Raw genomic sequence first — 12,068 nt, 5'->3', positions numbered from 1 at the left:
TTAATGCATGTTCATTTCACAATAAAATCACTACAAAGTGGAACTTTAAAAATGCTCTTTTAATTGGAGGATCGCATGAGCAGGTCTGACTATAGTATTTGCAACCCGCCAGACATTTTGTTTTCAACTGTGGCATGATGTTTACACACACAGAACACTACATTTACACTTCAATGGAAAGAATCCCATATCAAATTATTGATGCAAATCATACATATCTTTTCTGATTTAAGCAAATTATCCAGGGCCCTTTAACATGTAAATACTGAATTTGCACCATCATTCCGGCACACCAACATACCATGTCTCCTGCACATACACGCGCAAGCACGCATACATTACACACATGGAGGCACGTCCTTAAATGACCTTAGCTGTTAATAGGACGTTAAGCAAAATAATACCAAACTAAACGTTCCGGCAAAGCGATTCAATTTAGACGGCTACGTACTCATCTAAATGTTCATCATTGTAACGTTCACATTTGCCCTGTACCTATCAAACTGAATATTGTCACAATACTGCACAAAGAGTATAATCCCTGGATTACAAACAATTTCACTCGTACAAACCATTTGGGGGAAGACATTAACATATAGTAAATCCTCGTTTCGTTTTTCTTATGGAATGGACTTAACAAATCAACTAGCGGTAGTTATTAAGTTAATTATATTTCTGTATCAATAGTAGAGTTTCATACCGATTAGTGAATATATACTAAAAACAGTTATTCTACCGATTAAAAGTATACAACATGTGTAAATAAAAAGCTTGACATCTTTTTTTGGATAAAGTTATCGACATCCAAAGAAAGGAAGTATGTAAGTCGAATTCAATCATTTGACAACATTTGTCAGAATAAAATAGAATGTATAACAAGTTATTGTTACTCAAAACCACAGGCGGTAACAGTTTGGTTGTCAAACACATTCGTGGTTGATTGGTTCCTTTTCTACGATGCCACGTGTATGGTTTAAACGCGTGTTTTTCCAGTGACTTAAAGTAGTGCATGCTCAATCGGTAAAATTTCTATCTCAAAAATACAGTAATTCAAAACTTTGCCGTCTGCCCCTATTTATAATTAAGCTTAAGCTTGCCATGGTGGGATATTTTTGTTATTCTCTATATTATCGCGTGCAAAAGCAACATAAACAGCTCGAGCCTTGTACCTATAACTTGCCCCTAGCCCGGGAGCATTTAAATGCCCGACTATTCGGCTATTGAATTTTGTAATCGGTTCGTAATCAACCCACCACGTAACCGGTTAACCAACGAATTGTTGAAAGCTCTAATTTATAGCAAGTTGGTCGTTACAGATAGGCGGTATATGTCTGTGTTTGGACAGGTGGTCGTAATAGACAGGTGGACGTCATGGGCGGTAATGGACTTCACTCTATGTTAATGGGACACTCAGTTCGTACTTATAGCGACCAAACTTTGTGGTTTGTAGTCGGTGTGCCATTTTCGTTATGACTATCACCTCGTTTGACATAATTTTATACCACATTACGACATTTTCAATTTCGATTATTTTGTGTACTTAGACAGTTTCGAGATAAATTGCAACAGCTGTATATGAATCTGAAATATATAAGCTGAAAAAAGGGTGCGAGTATTTGTATAAATACACTAAGTTAATAACAAATTATTGTTAAAATATTTAAATCGAAATCGGACAGCCTGTCAATAAGTTAAGGTATACTCTTCATCGAGTGATAACACTCTATAAGGTAGCATACCTCTCAGACAAAATGATAACAAATCAAATTCAATTATGCATACCTTACCTCCTCGTACGCGTCTCGTTTGCACAATAGTGATGAAATACTGTGCCGTGCTATATATATATCTCAACCCTTGTTGGACTTTGTACTCGACAAAAGCGATGTGTATCCACACCAACACACTTCTACAATTACAGTGAATTATCGATTTTGATTACTCTAAATAAAGATGTCCCATTCATCTGGTAAGTCATGCAAGACCTCAAGCATGTGACCTTTGGCAGTCTGCCAACTGTCTAGACACGTTGTCCTGTTTTAACCAATAATTCAAAGCAACATACCTAACCATAATCACACAATGGGCCCTACAACGTGGCCTAATGTTTAAGTATAAGTTACTGTGACTCATTTCCTCTTTGCGAGCGTCGTTTTCCTTACGCTGAAGTCCTAAGTAACTATAACCTCTTTAAGATTTTGAGTTGGCGGAGACAAACAGGAGACAGTTATTTCAGACTAGCCCTATTGCTGCTTAGTATCCGGGAGATTTGTAAATACATTTCAGTTCAATATGTATAGCTCATTTTAGTTACATAATAACAAATAATAATAATACGCGCAAAATAATCTCCAAATTAAAGCAGAGCTTACAACTGCCCAAGGTAACTCATTTAAGTCCTAACGACTGAATATTGGAATAGACACGAACGAAAGATAAGTTGAAAATCATCTGAGGTCAAAATGTTTACTAGGAACAATGTTCTGTTTGATATAATAAAACATATAAATCATGACATTGTCAGTCATACAGATGAAAATAATTATGTTGACCTGGATTAAAACGTCAATATTTGCCTTTTAGAAAACACTATGAGAATTCAAAGGAATTTAAATCTAGCTCATTTTGCCCAAAAGAAGATTTAAATATAATTGTGTAATATGATTATATTGCTTTGATATTTTCATTTCCATTTCATATCGATGACTTTATTATAAATCTACATAATCTTTGTTAAGTAAAAAGGAATATATAGTATACCTCAGGAAGTGACGATAAAGTATGCCCTATATGTTAGGGGTTTGTTTTTGACATGAAGAGAATGAGGACCCTTCGCAATACAAAAAAGGTTTCTTAAACCAATAATACTGTTTAACTTTTCTGCTGTTGTAATTGTTGCGGAAATTGTCATTTCTCAATTTATACCAGAAGAATATTTGAAAATGTGAAAATCGATAATCTAGTTTTGCCAAGGAGGCGAATCAACCTGCCTGTTTTGGTGTGTAAACATTAACGAGCACAAACCCTCCCCGTGCAGATTCGAACACGCAAAAAAACCAGATTTTACTGTAAAATGTATTATATCACATTGTATCTCTGGTAATACCATTTTTGTCCTTATCGCCATTGTGAAAACACAATGACAACAATTAAATGTTCTCTCATATTTTATTTTCAAACTTCAATTTCACAAACGGGAGGTTTTCAAATTTCCTTTTTACATTTTACTCAGATGCACGTCGTATAGAAGCCATTATCAGTGACAGAATACATTAAACATTTTTAGAGTAAAGAACCACTCTGATGTAAAGGAAGTTCCCCTCAACTCCAGTTATGCTTTCAGACGAGAGACTTTTAAGTTAAGGAACGTTCGTGAAAATAATGGCCAGATGTCATAATACAGCATGAAAGCTGTCAAGGTAAATATTCATTGTCATTGCATAACTTACTGTGTACGTCATTAAAAAAACAAGATATGAGGGAAATGTATTTTTCCATAACAATAATAAAAAAAAAACAATTGAAGACCTTCGACATGTCCATATCAGATTTGGGTAGAAATCTATATCATATCATTTAACTGAAGATATCACATGAAAGATTATTTTGACATCCTCTGATTCATCATCTAAAATACCCCATAAAAAACACCTGTGTGAACACCACCTGTCGGTACATTTTAACAACGTTTTGCAGAAATTAATAGAACAACACTGTCCAAACCCCACCCCTACCCATTAGTGCTGCAGGTTACATGGTTAGGGGACCTTAGCATTTGTCATTTGGATTTGAAAAGCAATCTCGTGCAGGAAACCTCTAAGGATTGTTTTCGAACAATGAAATACTGGTAGAGAGAGTATGGCTTACAAACAGTTAATTTCAGGTAGAGATAGTGTTACTTACAAACAGTTAATTTCAGGTAGAGAGAGTGTTACTTACAAACAGTTAATTTCAGGTAGAGAGAGTGTTACTTACAAACAGCTAATTTCAGGTAGAGAGAGTGTTACTTACAAACACTGGGTTACATATAGAGGGAGTTTTGCTAACAAACAGTGAATAACAGGCAGAGCATTTTGCCTACAAACTGTGAAATTGCATCCCGTTAAAGAATATATGACGAATATTGAAATGATATATTTAACTCTTGTAAACTGTGGAGCAGGAAAGTTATGCATAGCAAGAGTAATTGAAGCTTAAAACAGATTTGCTAATCGTTGTCTTAAAATAATGCTTTGAAGAAAATGCAAAATGTAATTACGACTCAAAAATATTTGCATGTTGAAGATAGTGGCTGGTGTCGTTTTCGATAGCAGCTTTGGTTTGTGACGTATTGATTGAAATATGATGTGTGTATTAAATTTGCCAACATAGTCAAAGTTCCTTTCATACAATGCTAGTAGAAGTATCACCGGATTACCAATAAAGAACTGAATTGGCAATCATTCGAACAAAGACGAAACAGACGTAAAGGACCTGTTACAGGAACAAAAGAATTTTGCCCACAAAGCAATTTAACCATTACTGGTTTATATTTGTAGCTCCCTAATACACGACCCATGAGATATTTTTAAAAAATTAAAAAGGTCCCCAGGGCCTGTGCTATGAACTATTTAGTGCCGCCTTCCAAAGGTGTACGACAGGGTTCACTTTATTGTCCAAAAACTATCAAAACAATGTTTTACGCTATCAAATAATATTATATTATTTAAAGTAGGATCTGCTGCAAATTATGAACTCAAATATTTAACAAAAAATTGCATAATAAAAAAGTTATAAAATCTTAAACTCTAAAAATGTTGGTATTTTCATACACTTTTTTGCTACATCAATTGTTTTACGGAAGTAAAACACCAATTTCCGGTTCTTGTACACCAAAAATCTTTTAATATTATTTGGTGCATTATGTTGTGATATGATAGTGAAAATTTCAGGAAATTTGAGAACCGGTAAATTTGTCATATAAATGTCAAATTGTAGCAACGTCTATTTCCAATCAAATCCAACAACCTTAAGACCTATAGTCATGTTTGATAATTTAACAATATGTCGCACCAATTTATTATCGCAACTGGTCAAATTTTCATCAATAAGGTCTGCTGCTCATGATGAGCCCAACTATAAAGCTAGATGTTGCACAATAAAAAAGTTATGCAGTCTCACACACATAAAAGTTTAGTATGTTATGTACATTTTTAGTTGTTTCGCATCTTTATGGAAGTGATAGACATATTTCCGTTTTTTGTACACAAACATACTTTGGATATTATTTGGCACATTATGTTGACTGACGCTAGTAGAAATTTCGAAAAAATCGGTATGCGGTAAATGTGTCATCTTAAGGATAATATGTTGTATGACCAATGTATGACCGCTTATGTCCTATCCTTTGCTGAGTGGGGTTTCACAAATATGTATAAATGTAAAAGTAGTTTTTTCAGAATGCATGCATTCGCACTCATATTCTTATTTCCCGCCTTTTCCGTCACTTTCATCTTGGAGCATTCCTTCTTTATCATCCTCCCTGCCGTCCGGTCGTTTATGGTAAATTAGACTTACGCATATTTCAAGAAGTAGTCCAGTTGTACTAAACAAAAGTTTTTGTACTATCCTAAAAATATGTAATATCGATATTTGTGTTATTTTTTCTTCGTATGTAAAATTGCAATCATATTTTTAAAGTTAACAATGATTCGATCGCGCTCATTTACCTTCTGTACATTTGTATAAATATCTAATGGTTTTTGTAGAGCTGTGGCACTGTGTTATATTTGAAACCCTTTTTACGAAACAGAACCAAACTTCACCATCATTAATATCGTCTACATTCTTAAAGTTCCTCCTCCAAACCACACGTATCATTTTTTTTGGAACGAATTCAAAATACAAGCCCACAAAATTATAATTTAAACATTCTCTTTGTCCAAATACAAACCTTAAATATTTAAATAAATATCGTCTGGAATTTGGACAACGTCAAGTAAATATTATCCATCGTAGACCAGGACACAAAGTAAGTAAGTAACCCCGTTCTATATAGGGTTAATGTTAGTTAATATCGGTCATGAGAATGTAGAAACGATTTCGAAGACGCGACACATTATTTTGTTCAATTTTCTCTTTATCACAACGACAGTCTCATTATGCTTAATGAACTTGCCTGGTTTACCAACATTACAACTGAGCACCTACTGAACTAAAAAAATACACTAAATGTGCAAATGTGTATAAAATTACCATACTTTCAAACGATTTGGTGATACCTGAAGTTGTTTTATAACAAGTATGGTCAAAACTCATTCTAGATTCTCCACCTTATTTTATGTGTTTTAATAAAGATTATTTAGACAACTGCTTGATTGTAAACATATAGTACCATGTTAGTGGAAAGAACTAAATGAGTTGGCATACATCACGTTCAGTCCTGCTATTAACATCTTTATGCAATAAAATTTGTTTAATCGAAACAAAACACACACGACGTATCATCGATCCTTAACGACGTAACTCATTTTGCACATTTATTTAAGCTTCATTTTATAAAGAATACAAGCAAAAAAATACGTCTTCTAAATGCTTATAGTACCAAGTAAAAAAATGTCATTTTGGCGACACAAGAGGTAGATATTTTGTATCAAAATTCCGAACAAATTATGTCAAATACATGTCTATTTGCACCTGATAATGATGTGCTATGATATTACACTGTATCTATGTTATTTGGCAGTCCCAGATTAGGCCTTTGAGCTAGGCACACGTCTATATGGTAACCTTTGATGTCTAACAACACGATTGGTGTTTATTATTTGTATCCGAGAGACTTTTTTTTTTTTTTTTTTTTTAATATCACTGAAAAACTGCCAAAATTGTACCAATTGTGATAGCGTGACATTAGATGTTTTAGAACACTTAAGACATGGATGATCTTTATTTTGGTCTTTAGTACCATTGACAATTTAGGGGATAGTACGTGTTTTGAGTGGCTATACTGGCGATTAGAACATGAAATTTGGGTTTGAACTCGAGACCGATTGGTAGTATTTCATTTTAAATGAATAACTCCCTTTTGATTTCAACATATTGTAATTGCAACAAGAGATCTCAGAGGGATCTTGGCGCCAACTATTGTACCATCTTCATAAGTTCTTTGTCAGTTCGATCTTTTCTCTTCTTTTCTCTAATCTGGGTTTGATCGAGTCATTTTAACAGTAAATGCACCTTGAGGTAACTGTTTAAAAGACAACCTTAAACGTGAGTTTGTCATTTCACATATTTACTAGTACAGTACTTAATGTGAAAGAAATAGAATCGATCATTGCAATATGAGAAAGATCTGTTTAATTCTTCCTTTAGCCATTTCGTTTTTAGGATCAGTTTCAAAATATAACATGCACAACAAGGGGTCAAGGGGAGCATACATATACTATTTGAGAAAGATCCCTCTGGTACTTCCTAAGATATAGCGATAACACACCTTCACTATCAAGTCTCCATGAGTGGGGCAGTATCCAAGAGCCATCCTGGAAGCTTATGTGCCTTTGGTTCTTTATACTCGGCAATTCTATACATGATTTAAGGGTGGGGATCTGAACTGTTTCCAAGATGTGACTCATAAACCAGGTCCCTATGGGTTTGGCAAGACCCCTGGGTCTATTCTAATATCATGACTGCATTCGTCTCTTTATGCCCATCATTTGTTTATACAGTTTTGGGGTGGGGTTCTCAACCGTTTCAAAGTTATGACCCAGGGGTTAAGTCTGCAAGGGTGTGGCCAAACCCCCAGGGCCATCCTGGAAGCATATATGCATTATTCTCTTTATACTCAGCAATTGTATATACGGTTATAGGGTTTGGATCTAAACTATTTCCAAGAGTAATTAACTATTTTTGGCCCGACCCTTTAGGCCGGGGGATCAGCCCCACGATTTGTACAATTTTGAATCCCCGCCTTCCATGAATGCTTCAAACCAAATATGATTGATATCCAGTTCATAGTTCTACAGAGGATATCGTTTATAGCAAAATAGTCATATTGTCCACTTTTGGCCCCGCCCCTCAGCCCCCTGGGGGTTCAGCCCCACCAGTTGTACAATTGTGTCTATACACATACAAAATCCGTAATACAGGTAGCTATAGGTTACTGTTTGAACACGCGATGAAGTTATTTATAGGACCTTTGACACAGGTAGTACAATGATTCATCATTGTTCATGGTTAGTAATGTCTGCTACCCTAGCCCGGCGTTTTATGTGCTTCCATTATTTATAAATACTTATAACAAAGGCATAGAGTATCAAAACTATAACTGCCTGTGGTGGTAGTATATCATACCACACATGTATCACGGAAACGTGAACAGTAATTTGATAAAAGCTCTCCCTAAAATCTTCACGTGGTCCAGATACGTTGTACAGGCACATATATACAGTGTAAGCTATAAACACATTGTACAACATAGCGAAACGTGTCTGACCTGTTTATAAATATTTTTAACAACAGTCCCTGTCAATTGTTCTATCGGATATCAATAATAACGATTGACGCAATACCCTTCCCGTTAGCAATGGTGCACGTGGTTCTGCTGACTTAAGAAATATGCATTAATGAATTAGGTACTTACCCAATTCTATGAGACGTTCTTACTTCCAAAAGACTCTCCCCTACTTCCGGAAAACCGACCCAGTGGAAGGTAAATATAACACTAGAGCGGAAATGGGACGGTTATACCATTGGATCACACATGGGAAATTTCCATTCACAACAGAGACACGCGTTCACGTTTGTACTTTTAAATACACTGTGACCACAGGAATGCTGTGCGCGATTATCACTTGATACACCTATACTAGCCGCGTCTGTCAATACACCCATAAGTGACAGACTATGCACGTGTGCTTGGTATCAGAGAAATTTATAAGGTGTATTTACATTTTGGGAATGTAGACGATTTAATTTCATTATTAGACATTTATTATTAAAAATTCACCGTACGAAAATATACAATTTTGGAAAACACTTGTACACATACAATTAACCATAGCAGGCATAGATAATGCAGAGTCAAATTTATCTGGAAAAAATTAGCGGAAGGCGTTGAAAAAATAACTTCTGCTAGCACAATTGTTATCGTTTTATACCGCTTATAATCCCTCATGTTAGATAATCGACCCGGAAATCGCCACGTTATGATCACGAGATAATTCGATAATTGTAATACATTTGTTGATATCTGGGAAAGGAAATACATAAATAACTAGACGAATCTGGACATGCATACACTGAAACAATGTAAAAATCTTTTTCTTTTAATTATATATAATATTCTATGTTTTATAATGATAAAGATAGATATGTTATGCACAAAAAGAACATGGTATTTCTTTGTTTCAAGTTCCACTCTTCAAGAATATTGGATGAAATCAGGCTCGATCCTTGTCCTAAAACCGAAGCATTTGTGCGAATTGTACAAAGTTCTTAATTTGTGTCACTATTCGTTACTTCCTGATGTAAAATTTCCATTCACCGTTTTCAGACTCGATAAATGACTCAGCGTTTTTTGTGTTCGTTGTATGGTGATACCAGGTGTTTTGCAGTGCAGACACAATTTTACCAGAGCGACCTTCAAGGTGTTACGCCCCTTATGTTCTCTGCATGTGAGCGTAGAACTTTGAGGATGTCTTCTGAGAATATAAATAACTCATGTTTTATAACTAAATACCATCGATTAATCTTCTTGTCAGATTGAACATTGTTCTCTTTAGCAACTAGTTTGACGAGTTATATTTTAAAGTTTCCAGCTCTGGTATGACAAACCGAGTCAAGCCAGTAATATATATCTAGCATATTTCTAACGGATTAAGTTAAGTTCAGTTTCTTAAAAGAATAATTTTCAACAAATATCATCTTCAAATTCAAAAAGTTATGCTCATTTATGATCTGTGAGAGTTTCGAGATTATGCAGCCCTAACCTGTACATACCACATTCTGCTCGCCCTCTCACCGTCTTTCTATCTCCCACTCACTCTCTCTCCTTCAATCACTCTCTCCTCCCACTCACTCTCACTCGCTTCTCCCAATCACCCGCTCACCCAATCTCTCTCCCACTCACTCTCTCTTCTCCCACTCACTCACTCACTCTCTCTTCTCCCACTCACTCTCTTCTCCCACTCACTCTCTCACTCTCTTCTCCCACTCACTCTCTCACTCTCTTCTCCCACTCACTCTCTTCTCTCTCTCACTCTCTTCTCCCACTCTCACTCTCTTCTCCCACTCACTCTCTTCTCCCACTCACTCTCTTCTCCCACTCACTCTCTTCTCTCTCTCACTCTCTTCTCCCACTCTCACTCTCTTCTCCCACTCACTCTCTTCTCCCACTCACTCTCTTCTCCCACTCACTCTCTTCTCTCTCTCACTCTCTTCTCCCACTCTCACTCTCTTCTCCCACTCACTCTCTTCTCCCACTCACTCTCTTCTCCCACTCACTCTCTTCTCTCTCTCACTCTCTTCTCCCACTCTCACTCTCTTCTCCCACTCACTCTCTTCTCCCACTCACTCTCTTCTCCCACTCACTCTCTTCTCTCTCTCACTCTCTTCTCCCACTCTCACTCTCTTCTCCCACTCACTCTCTTCTCCCACTCACTCTCTTCTCCCACTCACTCTCTTCTCTCTCTCACTCTCTTCTCCCACTCTCACTCTCTTCTCCCACTCACTCTCTTCTCCCACTCACTCTCTTCTCCCACTCACTCTCTTCTCCCACTCACTCACTCACTCTCTTCTCCCACTCACTCTTTTCTCCCAATCACCCGCTCACCCATTCTCTCTCCCACTCACTCCTCTCCCACACTCTCTCTCCAACTCACTCATTCTCTCTTCTCCAATTCACCGATCTCTACTCTTTCTCTATCTCATCCTCCCTCTTCTCTCTTAGTATTACTACCACTCTTAATCCAATCTCCATAAACCAACTACCGTTGGTACAGTGTATCCAATCGGAGTTACTAACCAAAGTAGAAACCAATATTAGAACACACCTACCACGGCAGGAGTCTCTGATCGGAGAATAAAACGCAAGTATAGGTGACAGTGTAGTATCAGTACACGTATCAACCTACATCCGCTCTCACACAATCACGCTACAGACCAATAATGCCTTAAGGGACCTTTGATTACACGTCAGTACGTACAAGCACTAGTGTGTTTGAAACAAATAATATCTAAATTGAAAATCTACAATGGATATACCTAGTAAAATCGTTCTTGCTAACTGTATATTTTTGAAGCGTTTAATATTATACTACTACAATATCTAAACTTGTAACCAATTTAAAGACGTACATTTCAATGTGTTTTAGACATTTATATTTCAATTATCTTTTAAACGGTTAAGTAAATTATTGCTACATAACGAATTTTCATTTAATTCTTAGGAACGTACACGATAGGTAACCCTTGATTTGTTTCACTCTGTGTCAGGTAGACTAATTACAGTTAATCCCTCTCCGGTACCGCTACTAATCCCATTGATTATCGCTACCACGACGAACAGTGTTCATGTATTATCCTCCTGAAACACAACATTACGTTGATGAAGATTATTCGACATCCAACAGTAGCAGCACATGGGACTGTAACAGGGTCCCTACCTTCCCTATACCACAAGGAATTTTCGTGTGTATATGTAGCTATCACATGGGACTTTAGAAAAATCCCTACCTATATAGTATTTAGCTACCAAACGGGAATGTTTCATGATCCCTGGTTAAACTGCATTGCTTTACAACCACAGGGAATTGTATCTTGATCCTTGCATATGTGCCAGGATCCCTGTCTCTTCTATATATTACATAGCTACCACAGGGGTGTGTACCGTGATCCCTACTTCCTCTATATATTACATAGCTACCACAGGGGTGTGTACAGCGATCCGTGCCTCCTCTATATATTACATAGCTATCACATGGGTTTGTACCATGATCCCTGCCTCCTCTATATATAACATAGCTATCACATGGGTTTGAACCATGATCCCTGCCTCCTCTATATATTACATAGCTATCACATGGGTTTGTACC

The 12,068-nt window shown here is 36.6% G+C and overlaps 1 protein-coding gene across 2 annotated transcripts in view; it reads right to left on the bottom strand.

The window, feature by feature from the left end:
* The window catches only part of LOC110457490 (tankyrase-2-like), a 30,978-nt gene extending 22,218 nt beyond the window's left edge, over positions 1 to 8,760 (bottom strand). The window contains exon 1 of one of the 2 annotated variants that reach the window (XM_021508797.1): positions 8,618 to 8,760. The gene's annotated coding sequence lies outside the window, so the exon portion shown is untranslated. Of the gene's footprint in view, positions 1 to 1,787; positions 1,812 to 8,617 lie in introns of those variants that run through there. The other variant, XM_021508796.1, reaches the window with a different exon arrangement.
* Positions 8,761 to 12,068: the final 3,308 nt, after the last annotated feature.

Source organism: Mizuhopecten yessoensis, unplaced genomic scaffold, assembly GCF_002113885.1.
Source record: "Mizuhopecten yessoensis strain PY_sf001 unplaced genomic scaffold, ASM211388v2 scaffold9157, whole genome shotgun sequence".
Classification (NCBI taxonomy): domain Eukaryota; kingdom Metazoa; phylum Mollusca; class Bivalvia; order Pectinida; family Pectinidae; genus Mizuhopecten; species Mizuhopecten yessoensis.
The sequence above is the reverse complement of the archived record's forward strand: the minus strand, read 5'-3'. Positions and strand labels throughout refer to the sequence as shown.